This window comes from Lactuca virosa, chromosome 4, assembly GCF_052849685.1.
Source record: "Lactuca virosa cultivar CGN04683 chromosome 4, Lactuca_virosa_CGN04683_v6, whole genome shotgun sequence".
In the NCBI taxonomy this organism is placed as follows: domain Eukaryota; kingdom Viridiplantae; phylum Streptophyta; class Magnoliopsida; order Asterales; family Asteraceae; genus Lactuca; species Lactuca virosa.
The window spans coordinates 415,415,422-415,439,095 of record NC_136429.1 but is presented as its reverse complement, the minus strand read 5'-3'; positions in this window follow the sequence as shown (position 1 = coordinate 415,439,095).

Below are 23,674 nucleotides of genomic sequence, written 5' to 3'. Positions count from 1 at the left end.
CGTACTCTGCACTGACAAAACCCTCTGGCTGACTCATGTAAACATCCTCAGCCAACTTTCCATTAAGGAAAGCGTTTTTGACATCCATTTGCCATATTTCATAGTCATGAAATGCAGCAATGGCTAGCATGACCCTAATAGACTTAATCTTGGCTACTGGTGAAAAGGTCTCATCATAATCAACTCCCGAAGTTTGAGAAAAGCCCTTTGCAACCAGTCGCGCCTTATAAGTGTGTACATTACCATCCATGTCGGTCTTCTTCTTGAAGATCCACTTGCAACCAAATGTCTTACGACCTCGTACATTGTCAACCAAGTTCCAAACTTGATTGTCCTACATGGATTGTATCTCGTTGTCCATAGCCTCTTCCCATTTAGCAGCCTCAGGGCCTGCCATGGCTTCCGTGTAGCCGTTAGGTTCATCCAGACTTACCAGTGTGTTATCACTGATAAGTGTATCACCTTCCGCACTAATATGGAAACCATAGTAATGCTGAGGTGCATTCCTAACTCTCGTGAACACCTCATAGGTACAGACTCTTCTGCCGGATCAACATAAGTTTCCTCCTCAGGTTGATTGCTAGGGTTTGAGGTTCCTTCACCACTTGACTCTTGAATTTCTTCAAGGTCAATTTGCCTCCCACTGTTTCCTTGGCTTATGAATTCTCTCTCTTAAAAGACTCCTATCATCGCTACAAAGACCACATTATCACTGGGTCTGTAGAAGAGGTAACTGAAGGATCTCTGTAGGTAGCCGATGAAAATACACCTCTCACTTCGAGGTTCGAGCTTATCGTGGGACTCACGACTCACAAAAGCCTCGCAACCCCAAATCTTGATGTAGTCCAGATTGGGAACTTTTCCGGTCCACATCTCATGAGGTGTTTTGGCAACCTTCTTTGTAGGGACTAGATTAAGGATATGGGCGGCAGTCTCTAAGGCATACCCCCAGAATGAGATTGGTAGCGAAGCTCGACTCATCATGGAACGAACCATGTCCAACAAGGTCCGATTACGCCTCTCAGCCACACCATTCAACTGCGGTGTCCTGGGAGGTGTCAATTGTGAGATAATTCCACATTCCTTAAGATAGTCAAGGAACTTTGTACTAAGATACTCACCACCTCGATCGGATCGAAGCTTCTTAATGTTCCTGCCCAATTGATTCTCTACTTCCTGTTTAAACTCTTTAAACCTTTCAAAAGTCTCTAACTTATGCTTGATTAAGTAGACATAACCGTATCTGCTATAATCATCAGTAAAAGTCACATAATAACGATTAGCATCCCTTGTGGCAGTTTTGAAGGGTCTACACACATCAGTGTGTACAAGATCCAACAAACCTTCACCCCTAGCACATGTACCAGTGAAGGGTGACATTGTCATTTTCCCAAGTAAGCATGATTCACAACTATCATCTGACTTTAGATCAAATAACTCCAAGACTCCATCCTTTTGGAGTTGGCCTATGCGTTTCTTACTTACATGTCCAAGACGACAATGCCATAATGATGCTTTATCCAAGTTATTATTAGAAGAATCAATACACAACACATTATTTCCTAGATTGTCTACAACCGACACAGCTTCATACACACCATCACAAGATAATGCTTTAAAATAAAGAACATTATTAAAGAAAGCATAAATAGCACCACTATCATTATCAAATGAAAAGGTAAAACCTTGTTTATAGAAAGCATAAAAGGAAATAATATTTCTTGCCATTTCAGGCGAGTAACAACATTTATTCAAATCTAATGTAAACTCACTACTTAGCAACAAAGAATAAACTCCAATCTTGGTGACAGATGAAGCTTTCCTATTCCCCATGATCAAGTTTATCTTTCCATGCTCCACATTCTCACTTCTTCTTAGTCCCTGCAAATCACAACAAATATGAATACCACAACCGGTATCAAGGACCCAAGAGTTAGAATAGGGTGAGTTATTACATAATATAGTGTAAATACCTGCATAGTTGGGTTTTACTTTCCCATCCTTAAGATCTTGCTGGTACTTTGGGCAGTTTCGCTTCCAGTGCGACTTTTCATGGCAATAGAAGCATTCAGCCTCTTTGGGTCAGCAGAAGGAGTGAAGAAACCTTTCTTGGTTCCACTTGAAGAGGAGCCATCAAGGGACTTTCCCTTGGTACCCTTCGAAGGGTTCTTCCTCTTCTTTCCTCTACATTTCCCAATTGCCAAGACAGGGGTGGAGTTTGGAGTAAAAGTGGTAGTGGTAACAACCGATTTACCCTTAAGACCACTTTCATCGGCCTTCAAGAGTCCTTGAAGCTTGCTGAGGGTAACTTCCTCCTTGTTCATGTGGTATGTCATGCGGAATTGATCATAACACGAAGGTAAGGAGTGCAAAATGATATCTATTGCCAACTCCTCGGGGAAGTTCACATTCAGTTTCAGCAAACGGTCCACATACCTTTGCATTTTCTGAATGTGGCCTGTGATGGGTTCACCATCCTTCATCCTGGTCGTTATCATGGAGGATATGATTTCATATCGCTCTTAACGAGCACTCTGATGGTAGCGTTCCATCAAATCCTGGTGCATCTCAAAAGGATAGTAGTCCTCATAGGACTTTTGGAGCTCGGCTGTCATAGTGGCCAACATGATGCAAGCCACATTGGTAGCATCCCTTTCATGGGCCTGATATTCAGCGACCTCCTCAGGAGTAGCAGTCGGCTAGAGTTCTTTAAGCTCCTTATCGAGGACATATTCCTTGTCCTCATACCGAGTGACCATTCTGATGTTCCTGATCCAATCCATAAAGTTGGATCCATCAAAGATCACTCTCCCACAAAGATTCATGAGAGAGAAGGATCCTGTAGGGTTTGAGCCAGAAGCAGCATTGTTGGAAGACATCTGAAAATAAGAAAGAGAAGTTTAGATTAGTATAAAGATAGTCCTTAATAAAACACCCAAATGTAATATTAAGGCTAGGACCCAACACAATATTTTATAACTTAAACGAGGGATGCCGTAATCCAAGCTATAAAATATTTGAAGGTAGGTGAATGACGATTCACCAATTTACACCATGAAAAATTAAATAAATCATTAGGTTTTAATTGGTTTTTGAAACTCCTAGATTCTTTGAGATTCATTGAACTTTTCAATGGCATGTTTCAATCTCGAGTGTGCCCTTCAGATTTTGTGACTAGGATGTCGAGGATCACAAAACAAGGTGTGAAGTAACCATGCAAATTACTTGGTACCCTTAACATTTACCCCTCAATCGATGTGTCGGTTAACCACACGCGCTGCATCGATACTATGATAAATATTAAGCTAACCTTTACCTACCTTGTTAAGTACAGGTTAGTGTGCCGCTTAACCACACACGCTCCACTAACGACTTAATCAAAGTGCAAAGTGTAATTTCATGGGTTAGTACCTTATTCACACTTTCCTAAAGTAACTAAGATTTAGAATTTATAAAAACATTTAGTTACTTAATTTTTCATCATACTTTTAATGAAGATTTAGAAGTCATTGTCCTACCCGTTCGGCTAACGACCCTCCACCAGTCAAGGAAGCGGTGGGTGAGAGTGGACACCCATTAAGCTACCATTTTATAGGCAACAACCTTATACCCCCTTATAGACCGGCTTCGTGAATGAGGCCTACTAACGGTAAAACGACTTGTTCTTATATATATATATATATATATATATATATATATATATATATATATATATATATATATATATATATATATATATATATATATATATATTAACTTATAATATTATAAAGTATAAGGATTGAATTTTAACTTTTAAAATTCTAGAGGTTGGAACTAAAGTTTTTAAAGTGACTTTACATGTTCCAAAACTTGAGGGCAAGTTTTGTAACTTTACAAAACTTTTCAATTCATAACTTATGAGTTATTGTTTATTAAAAATGAAGACTCTTCATTTTCTCTAACTTATGTGTTCTTTTAATGGATTTATTACAAAGTGACTTTTGGTTATCCATAACTTGAGGACAAGTTATGGACTCCATTAAAACACATCATGATCATGAATTAACTATCAATCAATAACACATAATTCCTATGATCTTACAAGAACTCACATGAACACGAATATTCATATCAAAATTTCAAGAACATATGAACACATATAAACATGGAATTTTGATATCAGCCATTGTAAATGGAATAGAACAACCATTACTCCATCTAAAAACAAGTTTTAAAACGCCAAAACAGTTTAGGGTAATGTTTCTAGTCCATTTCCAGCAGCAAAAATCAAAAATTTGCACTCTGCCTGGCCAACCCGTCGAGTGCAAGAACTGAATCGCCGAGTTGGTTGAAGATACGCTTGGACTCGTCGAGTCCCCCCATGGACTCGGCGAGTCCCCTATGCAGACAGCAATAATTTCGACTTTTTCAGCTATTTTGCATCAAGTATCAAACAAACAAGCCTAGTCTCTGATACCACTAAAGGGTTTTGAGCATTCTAACACTCCTATGGTGTACATGCAACCGTAGAAACCTTGGATCTATGTTTTATCGATGATACATGCAAAATTGATTTTCCAAGGTTCATAACCTATCTAGCATACATGGGGAACTTTTAATCATAAAAGATAGTAAGAAATCATACCTTGTAATAGTTTTGATTCCTTGAAAACCTTGTGAGCCTAGCACCTCAAGTGTGATTCCTCAAATGTCTCACACAACACCAAATGCACTTGGAATGACTTAGAGAGAAATGATACACTCTTGAAATCGGCTAGCCCTCACTTGTATGCTTAGTGGCCGATTTTTGGTGAACATAGGGATGCTTATATAGTGTGTTACAATTAGGGTTACACCATGTAAACCCTAATTGTCATGACTTTTCATTTTCATGACCCATGGGTTCTATAACCACCATGGAGCATCCATGGAGCATCCTATGGGTTTTAGCCCAACTTGATAATCCATGGAGCATTAGCCCACTATACAAGTATGGATGATTTACACAATCAACCCATATATTTAATTAGTCTCCTTTAGATCACTTAATTAATTCCAAATTAATTCTTGATCAATACTAATTAAATAATATTATTAATATATTAGAACTTATAATATATTAATAAACCTTGAGTGTTATTTCTCTCTTTTTAGTCTATCTAAATACATGATGCCATGCAACCCAAATGGACCATGCTAATCGGGTCAAGTACATTTCAGAAATAGTTATGAACTTAGACACCTAATCCAACAGGTCCTACCTCAACACTTGAAATATGATTATTTGGGAAAGAATGAAACTCTTCCGGTTATCATTTCTACTCACTTAATCAAATATGAAGAAGATAAACCCCTCAAAATGTTGAAGGAACACAAAGAAGCCATGGGTTGGACGATTACAGATATCAAAGGATTGAGCCCCTGCACTTGTATGCATAAAACTTTGATGGAGGATGAATGCAAGCCAAGCCAGGATGCGCAAAGAAGATTGAATCCGCCCATGATGGAAGTTGTAAAGAAATAAATATTGAAGCTTCTTGATGTGGGGATGATCTATCCAATCTCGGATAGCATGTTGGTGAGCTTGGTGAAAATGGTACCAAAGAATATGGGAATCACGATGGTCAAGAACAACAATGGTATTATGGTCCCCACCCGCATGCAAAACGGGTGGAGAGTATGTATTGACTACCGAAAGCTTATTGCCAGCACGAGAAAAGACCATTTCCCATTGCCTTTCATTAATCAAATGTTAGAAAGGTTGGCCGGGAAATCTCATTATTATTGTTTAGACGGGTATTCCGGTTTTCACCAAATCCCGGTGGCACTGGAAGACCATGAAAAGACAACCTTTACATGTCTATTTGGCACTTTTGCATACCGGATAATGCTATTTGGATTGTGTATTGCCCCGTCAACTTTCCAACATTGTATGGTTAGTATTTTCTCAGAATATGTCAAAAACATAATTTAGGTTTTTATGGATGATTTTATAGTATACGAAAACTCCTTTCAAGAATGTTTGACTAATCTCACCAAGGTTTTGAAAAGATGCATTGAAACAAATTTGGTTTTGAATTTTGAAAAATGGCATTTTATGGTGATTCAAACTCTCATTCTAGGCCACATTGTGTCAAAGAAAGGAATCGAGGTAGATAAAGCTAAAATTTATGTTATTCAATGCTTACCTTACCTGACTTGTGTTCGGAAGTTCGTTCCTTTTTAGGTCATGCGGGTTTCTATCGAAGATTCATGAAATCTTTTCAACGATAACAAGACCAATGTGCCAACTCTTGCAAAAGTAAGTTGATTTCGAGATCAATGGGGTATGCAAAGATCCTTTTGACAAGCTCAAGGAGTTGCTTACATCCACTCCTATCATACAAGCACCAAATTGGGATCTTCTCTTTGAGATCGTGTGTGATGCAAGAAACTATGCTATAGGCGTCGTTTTGGGTCAAAATAATGGAATAGCCTCTCACGTGATCTACTATGAATCAAGAACACTAGACAATTCTCAAAGCAACTACTCTACCACGGAGAAGGAGCTATTGGCCATAATGTTCGCTTTGGAGAAATTTAGGCAATATATACTCGGTACCAAAGTCATTGTATATTCGGATCATGCGTCTCTCCAGTACTTGATGACAAAGAAAGGTGCAAAGCAAAGACTCATCTGGTGTATCATACTTTTGCAAGAATTTGATTTGGAGATTCAGAACAAGAGTGGGTGCGAAAACCTTGTTGCCGACCACCTAAGCCGAATCATTTCACATGAAACTCCCCTCCCATTACGGGACGAGTTTCCGGATGAGCATCTCTTTACCCATACTCAATTTATTCCTTTGTATGTCGATATCGTTAACTTTTTGGTCACAAAAAGGTATCTCGACTCATACACACGTGCTCAAAAAGATAAATTAAATAGTGATGCAAAATACTATGTGTGGATGAACCTTATTTGTGGAAACATTGTCCCGATCAAATCATTAGGAGATGTGTACCCCAACAAGAGCATCAATCCATTTTGTAATTTTGTCACGAACTTGTTTGTAGGGGACACTTCGGACCTAATCGAACTTTGAGAAAAGTTCTTGAATTTGGATTATTTTGGCCAACCATGACACACAATTGCTATTTGTTTTGTAAAAGTTGTGAACGGTGCCAAAGAACGGGGAATATTTCTTAAAAGAATCAAATGCCACAAAATCCAATCCTCATTTGTGAAGTTTTTGATGTATGGGGGATTGATTTTTTGGGCCCATTTCCTGTTTCATTTGGTCACGTTTACATCTTACTCGTGGTTGATTATGTTTCTTAATGGGTTGAGGCCAAAGCCACAAGGTCGGATGATGCCAAAACAATTATCGAGTTTTTAAAGTCTAATATTTTTGTGAGATTTGGTGTGCCTAGGGCCTTGATTAGCGATAGAGGGATGCATTTTTGTAATATGATGATGGAGGCTTTATTGAAGAAATATAATGTGACTCATCATGTCTCTACCCCCTATCATCCACAAACAAATGGTCAAGCGGGGGTTTCGAATCGGGAAGTCAAGTCCATCCTTGAGAAAACGGCACCAAAATTTGGTGGTTGTCGAGGCCAACAAAATAAATACCCTTAATATTACACACTAAAATAGTGGATAGTAGTAAAGGGATCGTATCCACGGAGATTGGTTCAATGTATTACTTCTGTGAAAATCCTGTTATACAAATACTTGTAAAACTAAAATAAAATAAAATTGGGGGATTTTGATCTTTTGAGACGTTTAAAAGAAAACTAAAATTACTCTAAGATTTTAAAAAACTCAATTCAACAAAAGCAATGTTTGATGTAAAATCGATAAGAGAAGGATGGTTGACTTTGGACTTTCATTACTTGAACATTTGGTTAAATAATCATGAGAATGAGAAATGATTGGAGTTTAAGGCTTGATGATGCCTTGTGGGCCTACCGAACCGCTTACAAGACCCCCATAGGCATGTCCCCATTTAGATTGGTTTTTGGAAAGCCATGTCATCATCTTGGTGGAACTAGAGCACCGTGTATTTTGGGCAGTCAAGCAATGTAATTTCAACATTGATGAAGCGGGAAGGCATAGAAAACTTCAACTCCAAGAGTTAGAAGAGTTAAGGAATGACTCTTATGAGAATAAAAGGATATACAAGGAGATACCCACGGCCTTCCATGATAATTCCATCGCCCGAAAACATTTCAAGCTGGGACACAAAGTCTTATTCTATCATTCTTGTTTGAAGTTATTTCTCAGGAAATTGAGATCAATATGGATAGGTCCATTCATAGTGCTAAATGTCTTTGAACACGGAGCGGTGGAGATCCAAAGCAAAGAAAAGAGACAAATTTTTAAAGTCAACGGGTACCGGTTAAAGCCTTTCCATGAAGGTTTAGACACAATTGTCCTGGACATCATCCATTTGGATGTCCCAGGATACTAAAGCGAAAGTTGGAAGCCATCTCGCCAAAGTCGTTAAAGAAGGAAATTTTTGGAAAGCACTGTGCTTTCGTGTCTTTTAAAACCAAATAAAATGATTCTTTTTATGTTTTTGAAAATTTAATAAATGTTTGTTTTTGAAAAATTAAGTTTTTCCCATGTTCGGGGTCCCATTTTTGTTGAAAATTTTCAAACCGGGACTTGCCAAGATTCATCCCAGGATTAAAATAATTTTTGAACATCCACTTTTTGAGTTGGTGTGTTCGGTTCACAAGGTCGCGCCTCAATTTTAACTTGAACCCGCGTGAAACAAATAGAGAGTCGAGAAGAAAAAAATCTAGCTATCTAGCCCTCATGGAAAACCGTCAAGACCGCATGGGCTCCCATCGAGGTCGTGTCTTTGCTTCTTCTTTAGGTCGCGTAAATCAAACAGAAGCCCAACAAACTGTTCAACCTAGTTTACGCGGCCGTGCAGAATCCTCCACTAAACCATTCAGATCGCGTAGAGCCCATCGAGACCGCGTGCTTATCGACGAGACCGCAGAGAGCTTCATTCGGTCGCGTCTTGTACCTCGAGCCCGCGTTGAGAATCTGTTGACTTGTCACACCCCGCTAAAGCGGAAACACGAGGCGTGGCAGTATAAAGGGTTTCATAGCAAAAGTTAAAAGACAACACCAACCATAGTATTAAAAATCATTACAATTTTACAATGGGTTTGAACAACTTTTAAAAGAAATTACAATGTAAATTGAAATACAACACATGCAAATGCTCCTAAAAGTGAAGTGTCTCCAAGTGCCGCTTACTCGATGATTCCTGAAAAAGCATGTAAAACGAGCGTCAACTATAAAAATAGTTGGTGAGTACTCACAGATAAACAAAATAATATTGGTTCCATGAATTGAAATCAAAGTTTTGATAAAAGTTTCCAATAATAAAAGTATATTGTTAAAATGAGTAAATAAGTTTGTAAAAACAAAGTTCTTTGTCATCATGAGAGATAAAGTATGTTGCCCAATTAAGGTGCAACATTCATATTCTCATGGAAGATAAAGTTCGTTACTCAAACGAGTAAACAAGTTTCATTGCTAAAATGAGCAATCAATTTCGTTGCTACAAGGAGCAAACAATTTCATTGCTAAAACATGTATATAAGTTTTCAGTAATAAAAGTTCGTTGTTGTAATGAGAAACAAAGTTCATTGCTATAATTAATAACAAGTTTATTGCTATAACGAGAAACGAGTTTGTATGTGTATGAGCAAACAATGAGTCTCAACCAAACCTATGACTGAAGCCCTATCAAGATCTATGCTTATCGTTCCATAGATGAATATGGTATCATGCACTCCAGCAATAGGGCGAGTGAGGAGTTGTCAATTCCTAATAGCGCTATCCATAATGACCATTGGCTCAAAGAGTTAATGGTTAGAGATAAGGGAAGGGCCTTAGTACGATAAGTTCTCATGTTCCGTGTTGCATAGACATACATAGAGAGACATAGCAATACAATAGCAATCATGTTTGATATAAATCGATTTAAATACAACATGCAAATAATAGTTTTTCGGGACATGCTTTTCCACCCCAAAACATAAAAACTGAAAATAGGGGAGTGGTGAATACTCACAATGCATTGAGATGATGCAAATGGTGCCTTGAACTACGTTCCACGAGTACCACTACCGATTCCTACAATAATGGTATTCGCTAGTGAGTCTCTAATCGAAATCTAATACTAGTATACTTACTACTACAATAGAATTATGCCAATAATGTGTCAAAATTTAATATTGATAAGTTACAAACATTTTTCTGTGGAAATTAAGTTTCAAAGAATCAATTGTTATATAACAATTTAAGTGGAAAATTTCGATTATTGAAATGTTAATATTTAACATTTTAGTGGTGTTCCAATGATTAAATATTCAAAACGAAATCAATTTAGTTCTAAACTTTCCCAAACTTTGTATTTCATTTTTAATTGAAGTCAAAGACCTTAAGGTAAATTTTCTTGAATTTTTGATTTGTCTAACTATTTTTCACCATTTTATTCCTTGAATAATCATAAAATCATGGAAAAATAGTAAATTATCATGAAAAATTCTTATAATTTTTGTGTAACTGTTTTACAGTGTACATAATCTGGGGAAATTATTAATATGTGTTTTCAAAAAGTTTAACACAATTTTTATGATTTTTGTACATTTAAGTGTATTAAATCTTGGGAAAATAGAAGAAAAATAGCATACAGAAGATAAAAATCATCAAAATTTTTATTTATCATCCTAACATATTATAAGAGTTTCTGGTAAATTTTTATTAAATTTGGATGAGTAAAACTATTTTTCCTGTTTTGAATCCATTATAAACAAAAAAATCATGGAAAAATAGATATACATTTTGAAAAATTCCCAAAATATTTTTCTGAGTTTTAAATACAGGGTACAAGCTGCGAAAAATAAGAAATAATATTTTCACATTCCCTAAAGTGGTTTTATGATTTATTAGAGCTAAATAAAAAGAAAATTAAAAACAATACTAAACAGTAACAAAAGTCATTGAAACTTCATGGGGAATGTTTATTAACTTAAAGGATCATCCAAGAATTTTTCCAGAACTTATTTACTAGCGTAAGTATTTTATATGATTTAACACTCTATTTTCTTATTATTTTCATATAAAAATAAAGAAAATATATATTGAGCTGAAAATTTCCAGAATGCATCTTCATACAATTTAATAACAATGAAAAATTGTTTTCTTATTTGTGATTTTGAAAACCATGCCTAAAGGCTCAATAAATTATAGAGAAAACTTGGTTCTTGTGATATATGTAAAGATTATTGATGTTACTATGACAATTTTTGCAACATGTTACACAGACTTTTGAATCAAGATCTTTTTGTACCTATTAATACATGATATTAAGAGTTCAAAATAATTTTTGAATGACTTTTAGTGATGAATAAGTCCTTTGAACATGCAACACAAAACAAATGTTCATAAGGAAAGTGTTGTTTGAGCAACAGTTTTGTAAAAATTGGTAAAAATCGAAATATTGGAATTTTCCAGTGAGGTCAGATGGGTTTGAAAGCTAACTCAAAATATTATATTTCAGAAGAAGAATCACGAATTTTGGTTAAGAAATGAGTGAGATATGACAGTTTAAAGTCAGGTAAAGAAATCTGGCAGATTGCATGCATGATGATTGGTTAGGAAAGTGAGTTTTCATCATTTCCTTGAGTAAATCTTTTGAAGTATTTTAAATATATCATGATAAACTCATATTTTAGTCATGTTTCCAGAGATCAAAAGATTAAAACTTATCAAAATGTATACATGCATTTATGAACAAAATTTTGTTTCTCAAAAACTCTTAACTTGAGTTTGATGTTTTAATCCTTAAAATCGATTTTTACACTAAGATCATGAACATGCAACCTTGTTTATCATACATGCATGGTGTTAAAACACATCCATCATGTTCTAAAAACCATTTTAACAAAAATAAAACAAGTTTGAAGAAGATGAAGAAGGAGAAAGTGTAAGAAAAAGAGCAAAACTTGAAGGAAAAGTGAAGTAGAAATCGATTTTACCTTCAAGAATACCACAAGATGATGAAGATTTCGAGTTTGAGGAGTGTTCTTGGGTTTGTTTTCTGGAAAATTTCATGGTTCTTAGAGGGAGGAAGAGAGAATGGAGTGGTGTTTGGAGAGAAAAATTAGAGAGAAGGTAGAGAGAGTTTTCTAGAGAGAGAAAGAAGAGAGATGTGTGTGTGTTGGAGAATGAGAGTGTGAGAGAGAGATATGGGGAGAGAGGGATCGGAATTTTTTAGTATAATACCCCTTTCTCATTCATTTTCTTTTATAAAATTTAAGTTCTTTTATAAAATATCTCAATTTTTATATAAAATGTGCACTAAAATCAAGTTTTTATTCATAAAACCTTGATTTTTGATTTATAAATTAAGGGTAAATGTTAATGAGTTAAATTTTATTTTCCTTGATTATATTTCCCTGAATTTAATTGTTTTAGGATAATATTATGAGTTTCATAACTATTTTTATAGAATTCTTGATGTCAAATTTTATAAAATTTAGGTTTTAGGGTTTTTAGGGTTTTGAGACTTAATAAATCTTTAGATATCAAAATCAATAGAATCTTTGAGACTTCAAATTATCTTATGGTATTATAACTCTTTTATAGTTATAAATAATATTTGTAACTTATTTTATCGGTTTATTCGCATTCTATGTAGTGGTTTCGAGATTCAAACGAAATTGAGGAATCAAGTATACTAGTCATAGTTTTCAACTCTGACTTAAGTTTCTATGAGGCTCCAACCTAATTTCTACTGCTAGGTCAAGTGCATAATGTGTGTATATGATTCATGAAAAGGTGTTTGACTCAAAGAGTGACCCAAATATGGATAGTCACTACAGTTAAGTAGTAGTAGAATTCACATATCAATGTGAAATCTAAGTACACTATCATCCGATCCTACTTGTTTCCAAGTTTCTAGTAGGTTATAACTTAGCTTCTAGTTACTAAGTCTATTATGTGTCGTGCCTATATGTGCAACTAAGTTTATTCAAATCTAGAACCGACTCGAATTTTGACGGTTGTCACATTCTCCCCCGGTTGAAAGAATTTCGCCCCGAAATTCAATTCGTGACGTATTCTATTAGAACTCAGTCGAATACAATTATATAGCTGGAGAGGTGGTGACTTGCAATGTTCTTTGATTATTTCGGGTTTATTTCCTCAAGGTAAAAGCCCAATTCTTTAGCTATAGTCAAATTAATGTTTCCTTAATTCGAGTTCTACAATTTAGATTGCGAGAAATTAGGATCATGGAAATCATGATCCAAACATGGCGACCTAGTCGAAAAAGATCATCTAGTTAGATATTATCTGAATTAAGAGAGCTATAAGTTTTGCTGAAGCACTAACTGCACTGAGCGTTAAATCCGCATTGATCCTTAAGTCGCGTTCTAAATTAGCACTAAGTGTAAATTCGCCGCCTAATAAAGAAGAGATTAGGAACAATTTGTTCACTTCCGGGTTGGCTACTACATCTGGAAAGGATATATTTTGAAATAAGAAGGGGTAGCACGAATGAAAGAGAAGCGATTGAGGGTAAGTTCCTAAAAATACGTACTAAGGGTAGACAACGAAGTTTTGTTACATCTCAAATGTAAAGGCTATTTAAGTGTCGTCTATAAAATAAGTTACGAAACGATCGAGGATTTCCGAAGCAATATTTACTACCACGTTACTCTTACTATAATAAAACAATATTCGAAGAATATATATATTTAGAGAGTCATTGTCGCAAATGGAGGCGATGCAAGTTTATGATAAATTAAACCACCTTGTCTAGATAACAATTTGAGTGATTAGAAATGATAAGTAATCTCACTATTATCAAAATGTGTAATAATTCCAAGATAATGAAAATACATGTGTGGCGATCAAACGAAGTAGTAAAATAATAAAAAGATAAATTAAAGTTAAATGTTTAAGTCGTCATTAAGGGGAAATTTTTTTTTATAGAAATATTAATATTAGGCTTTTTGTAAAATTGACTAATTGTCTAAGTCAAGACAAATACAAGTTTAAGAGGAGTCAGAATATTTATGAAAACAAGTTTGAGAGTTTAGGAATTTACTGAAAATAGCAAAGTAGAATGCTATTTTTAAGAAATGAATAAAAATACCGATCATTGAAAATAGTGCATTCTTAGTTTAGTGTTTCTACAAAAACAATCATTTAGAAAATAGATAATCGTAAAATTCAAAACTTTTGATGTATTTAAAGAAAAGGAGAAACATAAGGATACATATCCTTCACATATATTTTTCAGATACAGAAAAATTATAAGCATAAGGGTATTCATCTTTGTATTACTTATAAGGAAAAATACAATGAAACTTGCATTTTAAATCAAGTTTCCGAATTTAGAACGAAAGGGCAAATGTAAATAAGGAATACTTGTTTATTGTAGATTTCAAAATAAAAACAAGATGTATATGGTAAAAGGCGTAATTGAATATATCAAAGTTGACTAAATCAAAATTATGTCTCACGACTATACACGTATAAATTGTTCAAAACGAAAAGGGTAGACTTCTAGTCTGTATGTGTACGAACATGATACTAGGAGAAGCAAAATAGAAAGAAACAAAATTAGACAATGTATTATGTTACTATTATGGGCGTGCGAGATCTAAAATCATAAGGAGAGCAAGAAATCAAGTGCGGGGGAAAGAAAAAGGAAGGTAGCGGCGGCAATGATTGTTATTGTTAAAATTATAAGAACAATACCTATAGGTAGATTAAAACCAGGTTGAGATATATTTCAAACTTCAATATTTGATGTATATTGATGATTAAATAGAAATGAAGAAGTTTTAAAGTGTTTTCTAAGATTTGCTAAAAATTCACGAGTTATCTATTAAGTTAAACTCCCTTTGTGAAAAAGAAGAAACACTAAAACTTGTAATTGAAAATCTGACAGTTTTGACCTTTTTTGACTGGGGTCCAACAATGGTTAAAACGGATAAGGTAAAAACTTACATATTTTGAATGAATAATTGTGCATTGTCGAAAGTGCGTCACTGGAATTTTAAAAGTGAACACTAAGTTTTGCAATGTTGTAAGTTTTATAAACACAGATTATAAAACTAATTTGAAATAAAATAAACAAATAAGGTGTGTTTTGAAATGTAGGCATCAGTGATGTCTTGTAAACACATTTGGATTAGAAAGTTGTAAAAATACCATGTTGGGTTTCAAGAAAACACATTTAAGTAAAGTACGATGCCTAAATGGGGAAGTAGTCAAAAGTCTTAAAACAAAAGTGGTTTGAAGATCCGATGAAGCTTTTACACATAATATGAACTTTAACGTCATATGTTTAAGTTTTATAGTAAAGAGTTTAAACACGATTATAAAAGAAAATGTTTCTAGTTTGTCGAAGACGTGTCAAAATGGTAAGCAATGTTTAAAATGGTTTATATGCCTTTAAAAGCACATCAATCCATTGAAATGAATTTGAAATGAAATTGAAATAGCAAGGTTGAAACCAATATTGGTTAAATTGAGTTTTGAAGAAAAGTGTTAAGTTAAAGCAAGTTGTCAAAAGATTTTTAGCGAGAATATGGCTTACATTGTTAGGAAATGTCTAGTAAGTTGTATGAAGTGGTTATAAAGTATTTTATCGATGATAAATAAAACCGATGAAACGAAATAATTTTTCGATGGAAGATTAAGAAGTAAGGAATAAGTATATTAGTGTAGCTGATCGTACCTAAATACTAAGGCGAGTACAAGGCGAGTATAATACGAGTATAAGGCGAGTACCGATGTCTTTTTCCCCAAGATAAAGGACAAGAAGAATAGTTTGAAAAACGTTTTATGGCGTCAATGCAGTTTACGACCTTTTATAGAGGTCAAAGGGGCATCCTATGTTATGTTTTAAGCTCAAGGTGGAAACAACGTAGAGCTAAATCATAGCGTAGTAATAAGGTCTCACGTATGGGTTAAACCTCCGTGCCTCCTCGTGAGTCGAATCCGGAATGCCCGCCAATGGTATCCAAGTGATTACTTAGTGGCGACTCATCTACCTCCTTACGCGATGCTCCAATTATCATTCGTGTCGGTGTCAAAACGCTTTTTCCTAGTTGTAACTCTAGTAAGAAGACGATGAAGTGGTATCGAGGAATAATTGATATAGGTTTCGACTTAAGATTATTAGTAGTGTGTATCTAGCTGCTAACCTTACATCTAAAGTCAAAATCTACCGAGGAATACTCATTCTCAGTACTAAGTGCATTGCTCCTAGAGTGGCAAGTGATATAACCTAAGTGGTTAACCTAGCACTTGATAAGGGATAAGAATATTTCGGAATAAAGGCATTGTTATAAAAGTGCACTTAGTTTCTAAGTGTATCTAGATGAATGCCTATAATATGCAATGCCCGTACGCACACCAAAAAAATTTTGTTTTTCAAAAGTTTAAGTTGAAAATTGTTTTGAACATAATTCTACTATAACCGTTTCCAGCCTCACATTAACTTTCCTTAATTAAGCATAGTTGGCCAGGCTATACTTAGTTAAAGTCCAATAATGCATACTCGAAATAGTTATACTAGTAGTATGTTCGGTATTTTAAAAACATTTTGAAATTTTTTGGCTATAGTTGTGGTTCTCCAAAGGAAAACCGGTATTCTCTATAACCTTCGGCTCTGATACCATTTCCTGTCACACCCCGCTAAAGCGGAAACACGAGGCGTGGCAGTATAAAGGGTTTCATAGCAAAAGTTAAAAGGCAACACCAACCATAGTATTAAAAATCATTACAATTTTACAATGGGTTTGAACAACTTTTAAAAGAAATTACAATGTAAATTGAAATACAACACATGCGAATGCTCCTAAAAGTGAAGTGTCTCTAAGTGCCACTTACTCGATGATTCCTGAAAAAGCATGTAAAACGAGCGTCAACTATAAAAATAGTTGGTGAGTACTCACAGATAAACAAAATAATATTGGTTCCATGAATTGAAATCAAAGTTTTGATAAAAGTTTCCAATAATAAAAGTATATTGTTAAAATGAGTAAATAAGTTTGTAAAAACAAAGTTCTTTGTCATCATGAGAGATAAAGTATGTTGCCCAATTAAGGTGCAACATTCATATTCTCATGGAAGATAAAGTTCGTTACTCAAACGAGTAAACAAGTTTCATTGCTAAAATGAGCAATCAATTTCGTTGCTACAAGGAGCAAACAATTTCATTGCTAAAACATGTATATACGTTTTCAGTAATAAAAGTTCGTTGTTGTAATGAGAATCAAAGTTCATTGCTATAATTAATAACAAGTTTATTGCTATAACGAGAAACGAGTTTGTATGTGTATGAGCAAACAATGAGTCTCAACCAAACATATGACTGAAGCCCTATCAAGATCTATGCTTATCGTTCCATAGATGAATATGGTATCATGCACTCCAGCAATAGGGCGAGTGAGGAGTTGTCAATTCCTAATAGCGCTATCCATAATGACCATTGGCTCAAAGAGTTAATGGTTAGAGATAAGGGAAGGGCCTTAGTACGATAAGTTCTCATGTTCCGTGTTGCATAGACATACATAGAGAGACATAGCAATACAATAGCAATCATGTTTGATATAAATCGATTTAAATACAACATGCAAATAATAGTTTTTCGGGACATGCTTTTCCACCCCAAAACATAAAAACTGAAAATAGGGGAGTGGTGAATACTCACAATGCATTGAGATGATGCAAATGGTGCCTTGAACTACGCTCCACGAGTACCACTACCGATTCCTACAATAATGGTATTCGCTAGTGAGTCTCTAATCGAAATCTAATACTAGTATACTTACTACTACAATAGAATTATGCCAATAATGTGTCAAAATTTAATATTGATAAGTTACAAACATTTTTCTGTGGAAATTAAGTTTCAAAGAATCAATTGTTATATAACAATTTAAGTGGAAAATTTCGATTATTGAAATGTTAATATTTAACATTTTAGTGGTGTTCCAATGATTAAATATTCAAAACGAAATCAATTTAGTTCTAAACTTTCCCAAACTTTGTATTTCATTTTTAATTGAAGTCAAAGACCTTAAGGTAAATTTTCTTGAATTTTTGATTTGTCTAACTATTTTTCACCATTTTATTCCTTGAATAATCATAAAATCATGGAAAAATAGTAAATTATCATGAAAAATTCTTATAATTTTTGTGTAACTGTTTTACAGTGTACATAATCTGGGGAAATTATTAATATGTGTTTTCAAAAAGTTTAACACAATTTTTATGATTTTTGTACATTTAAGTGTATTAAATCTTGGGAAAATAGAAGAAAAATAGCATACAGAAGATAAAAATCATCAAAATTTTTATTTATCATCCTAACATATTATAAGAGTTTCTGGTAAATTTTTATTAATTTTGGATGAGTAAAACTATTTTTCCTGTTTTTAATCCATTATAAACAAAAAAATATGGAAAAATAGATATACATTTTGAAAAATTCCCAAAATATTTTTCTGAGTTTTAAATACAGGGTACAAGCTGCGAAAAATAAGAAATAATATTTTCACATTCCCTAAAGTGGTTTTATGATTTATTAGAGCTAAATAAAAAGAAAATTAAAAACAATACTAAACAGTAACAAAAGTCATTGAAACTTCATGGGGAATGTTTATTAACTTAAAGGATCATCCAAGAATTTTTCCAGAACTTATTTACTAGCGTAAGTATTTTATATGATTTAACACTCTATTTTCTTATTATTTTCATATAAAAATAAAGAAAATATATATTGAGCTGAAAATTTCCAGAATGCATCTTCATACAATTTAATAACAATGAAAAATTGTTTTCTTATTTTTGATTTTGAAAACCATGCCTAAAGGCTCAATAAATTATAGAGAAAACTTGGTTCTTGTGATTTATGTAAAGATTATTGATGTTACTATGACAATTTTTGCAACATGTTACAAAGACTTTTGAATCAAGATCTTTTTGTACCTATTAATACATGATATTAAGAGTTCAAAATAATTTTTGAATGACTTTTAGTGATGAATAAGTCCTTTGAACATGCAACACAAAACAAATGTTCATAAGGAAAGTGCTGTTTGAGCAACAGTTTTGTAAAAATTGGTAAAAATCGAAATATTGGAATTTTCCAGTGAGGTCAGATGGGTTTGAAAGCTAACTCAAAATATTATATTCCAGAAAAAGAATCACGAATTTTGGTTAAGAAATGAGTGAGATATGACAATTTAAAGTCAGGTAAAGAAATCTGGCAGATTGCATGCATGATGATTGGTTAGAAAAGTGAGTTTTCATCATTTCCTTGAGTAAATCTTTTGAAGTATTTTAAATATATCATGATAAACTCATATTTTAGTCATGTTTCCAGAGATCAAAAGATTAAAACTTATCAAAATGTATACATGCATTTATGAACAAAATTTTGTTTCTCAAAAACTCTTAACTTGAGTTTGATGTTTTAATCCTTAAAATCGATTTTTGCACTAAGATCATGAACATGCAACCTTGTTTATCATACATGCATGGTGTTAAAACACATCCATCATGTTCTAAAAACCATTTTAACAAAAATAAAACAAGTTTGAAGAAGATGAAGAAGGAGAAAGTGTAAGAAAAAGAGCAAAACTTGAAGGAAAAGTGAAGTAGAAATCGATTTTACCTTCAAGAATACCACAAGATGATGAAGATTTCGAGTTTGAGGAGTGTTCTTGGGTTTGTTTTCTGGAAAATTTCATGGTTCTTAGAGGGAGGAAGAGAGAATGGAGTGGTGTTTGGAGAGAAAAATTAGAGAGAAGGTAGAGAGAGTTTTCTAGAGAGAGAAAGAAGAGAGATGTGTGTGTGTTGGAGAATGAGAGTGTGAGAGAGAGATATGGGGAGAGAGGGATCCGAATTTTTTAGTATAATACCCCTTTCTCATTCATTTTCTTTTATAAAATTTAAGTTCTTTTATAAAATATCTCAATTTTTATATAAAATATGCACTAAAATCAAGTTTTTATTCATAAAACCTTGATTTTTGATTTATAAATTAAGGGTAAATGTTAATGAGTTAAATTTTATTTTCCTTGATTATATTTCCCTGAATTTAATTGTTTTAGGATAATATTATGAGTTTCATAACTATTTTTATAGAATTCTTGATGTCAAATTTTATAAAATTTAGGTTTTAGGGTTTTTAGGGTTTTGAGACTTAATAAATCTTTAGATATCAAAATCAATAGAATCTTTGAGACTTCAATTTATCTTATGGTATTATAACTCTTTTATAGTTATAAATAATATTTGTAACTTATTTTATCGGTTTATTGGCATTCTATGTAGTGGTTTCGAGATTCAAACGAAATTGAGGAATCAAGTATACTAGTCATAGTTTTCAACTCTGACTTAAGTTTCTATGAGGCTCCAACCTAATTTCTACTGCTAGGTCAAGTGCATAATGTGTGTATATGATTCATGAAAAGATGTTTGACTCAAAGAGTGACCCAAATATGGATAGTCACTACAGTTAAGTAGTAGTAGAATTCACATATCAATGTGAAATCTAAGTACACTATCATCCGATCCTACTTGTTTCCAAGTTTCTAGTAGGTTATAACTTAGCTTCTAGTTACTAAGTCTATTATGTGTCGTGCCTATATGTGCAACTAAGTTTATTCAAATCTAGAACCGACTCGAATTTTGACGGTTGTCACATGACTCATTGTTGACTACTTGACTTGCTGTTCGCTTCACCAACCCAGCTTCACTCGAACCTACATGCATCCATCCCTACCATTCTTCCCCATTCTCTCTCACAGCTCCACCCTCCATAACCCAACTTCACCGAAAAACATGTATTTTCGGAGTTCTACCGGTCGGATTTTCACAAAATCACCGCCAATCTTCTCCTTTTCTTCTCCTCTACAAACCCCACTCAAAAATTCCCCAGATTCGTGATCGAAGCTGCCATCGTCGGTCACCACCTTTCGCCGCCTTCTCGGCCACTTTCCAGCCACCTCCTTCCTGTTAGGTTTTTGTATACTACAACATCCTATGGTGCACATACAACCCTAAAAACTTTGGATCTATGTTTTCTATAATTATACATGCAATATTGTTTCCAAAGATTTAAACATACAGCTAGCATATAAACGATATAAACTACATAAAATACTAGTTAGAAGTTTACCTCTTTGTGTAGCTTGTAGAACTTGATGAATTTGTCCTTTAAAAGGTTAGCCCCAATAGTGGGGAAGCCTCAAATTGAATCACAACACACCATGGACAAAGGTGGAACTTGACAGAGAATTCCATGCACCCAAGAACACCCATGAACTCCAAGAACATGCTAAGTGGCGTTTTTAGGTTATGGAGCTTGTATTTATATGTGCGATTTCAAGGGTCATGGGTATAACCTAAATCCATACCCATGGGTATTATGATCCATGGTTCATGTGGCCCAACTCTTTATGTATCCATACATAAACTTGGTCCAACATGGATCATAAGCCCAACACATATAAATATAACTAATTACCATAATTAGTCCCCATAGATTTAATTAGACTCATTTGATCACTAAATTAATTTCAAATTAATTCTTGATCAATACTAATTAAAACATATGATTTCATATTAATATATTATCACTTATAATATATTAATAAATCATATATTTAACCTTCTCTCAAGAATCCATCCTAACAAATTGTCCTGATGATATGCAACCCAAATGGACCATGCTACTCTCGGTTCAAGTACATACCAATAATAGTTATGGGCTTAGACATCTAATACAACAGTCTCCCACTTGGATAAGTCGAAAACTATTATTGCAAGTATGACTCCAAAACCCGACTAGCAATCGTAGCTCTTAAAAGCCGTTGTCGAACTCTGACCTAGTCAATGGCGTGTCCATTAGATAACGGATCATATATTTCTCTATTCTAGATACCATATGGACTGAGACATGGATTATAATCATACTCTCTATCCATCTGTTGTTTCCTGATTTCTGATTTGTGATGAACGACTAATTGAACAAATCAAATCAGTCGAGGCCCGGCCGAGCACTTACATTTGTCATCACTAAATCATTGAGGGGCCCACAGATATCGCTTTTATCCCTCCAAGGGTAAAAGGAATGGATAGATTTCGACACATATGCTTGCTCTATTTACTCATCAAATCACACACAACAATGCATTTTATAACACCAAGTTACTGGTGCGTTTTCACATTATCAGTGTGTACCCGACTTGTAGACTGCAACTCATATCTCTCAGTTTGAATAATATAAGATATTATCATCTCATGATCACTTGTGATAAAATCCATGAAGTGATTCAAATGAGCGTGGGTTTAATCCAATACTCGAATCTTATTCTAGGAGCACTCATGAATACTGCAGCTATGTCTAGGCCACCTAAACAAACTACAGACCCATTCATGACAGTTTTGCCTCAATACCTACTTCCAAATCATGATCGACTGTGGACGGTTTGAATAACATAGTTATTTGGGAAGTCAAAACATGCAAAGTGAAACACAAGAATAATACTAATCCTATATGGCCCCAAAACTTTTGAGAGTAAATAAAACACCTTTTATTTAATCACCATATTGATTACTCATTATTCATTGTATATTGTTTCGTATAATCAACTTAATACTTGAACTAAAACAATAGTTGCCCCATGCTATGCTCCAAGCATGCACACTATGTTTATCTATGGTCTTTTCTTTGTGAAATAGATCAATTGATAACATTTCAATGATGCTCATTTCACAACTCCAAAACCTTATGATAAATGTAAGAATACCAAATTCTTACCATTTACTGAAATCTGTTAGATTCTAAACTTATATGCATTGATCCTCTTGTAATGACTATGCACAAAAGTCACAAAGACTTGGCAATAGACATTACAAAGTATTCCAATGGAGATAAATTCCATGGAAACGAAGTCTCATATTCAAAGTACATTCCTTTCAACATCCTTCGTGCATTAAGTTTTCTAATCTTACACAGATTTAATGAATAACTTCCACCTACGGAAACATTTCCATATTCCCATTTTGACTATCACTTCTGAACAAGAGTTGCCTCTTTTCAGAATATGTCAATATGGTCCTTCCAAAATTTACACCATACTTCCAACTGTCCATGAGCAACCAATCTTTGGTCAACCTCAGATTGTTCTCGACAATTGCTTAATCATTTTAGTCATATCCAGTTCTAGTCCGTTTCCCTCTTAATACCCTAGGCATTTGGAAAATTTAGAACGGATGAATATTATAGCACATGTAATCGATCCAATATCCAAAGCATATGGGACACGATTCATGACGTCTCACATAAAGACATAATACTAGACCAGTCTATTGCTATAATCATAATACTATATCTATTTGCCATGTTCTCATAATTCGAATTATGAAAAGGGATGACGTAATCATAATCTACTTTTAGAATGAAAATAATGTAATCATGACTAAATTTGATTAAATATTCACAATCTAAGCTTTTAGAATTGGAATGAAGTATAATTTCATCTCCCTTAATTATAGCAAAAAAACTTTCCAAACCCTACAACTTTGCAAATTGACACTTTTGTTTTCGATAACTAACATTGCTAACTTACAACACCTAAC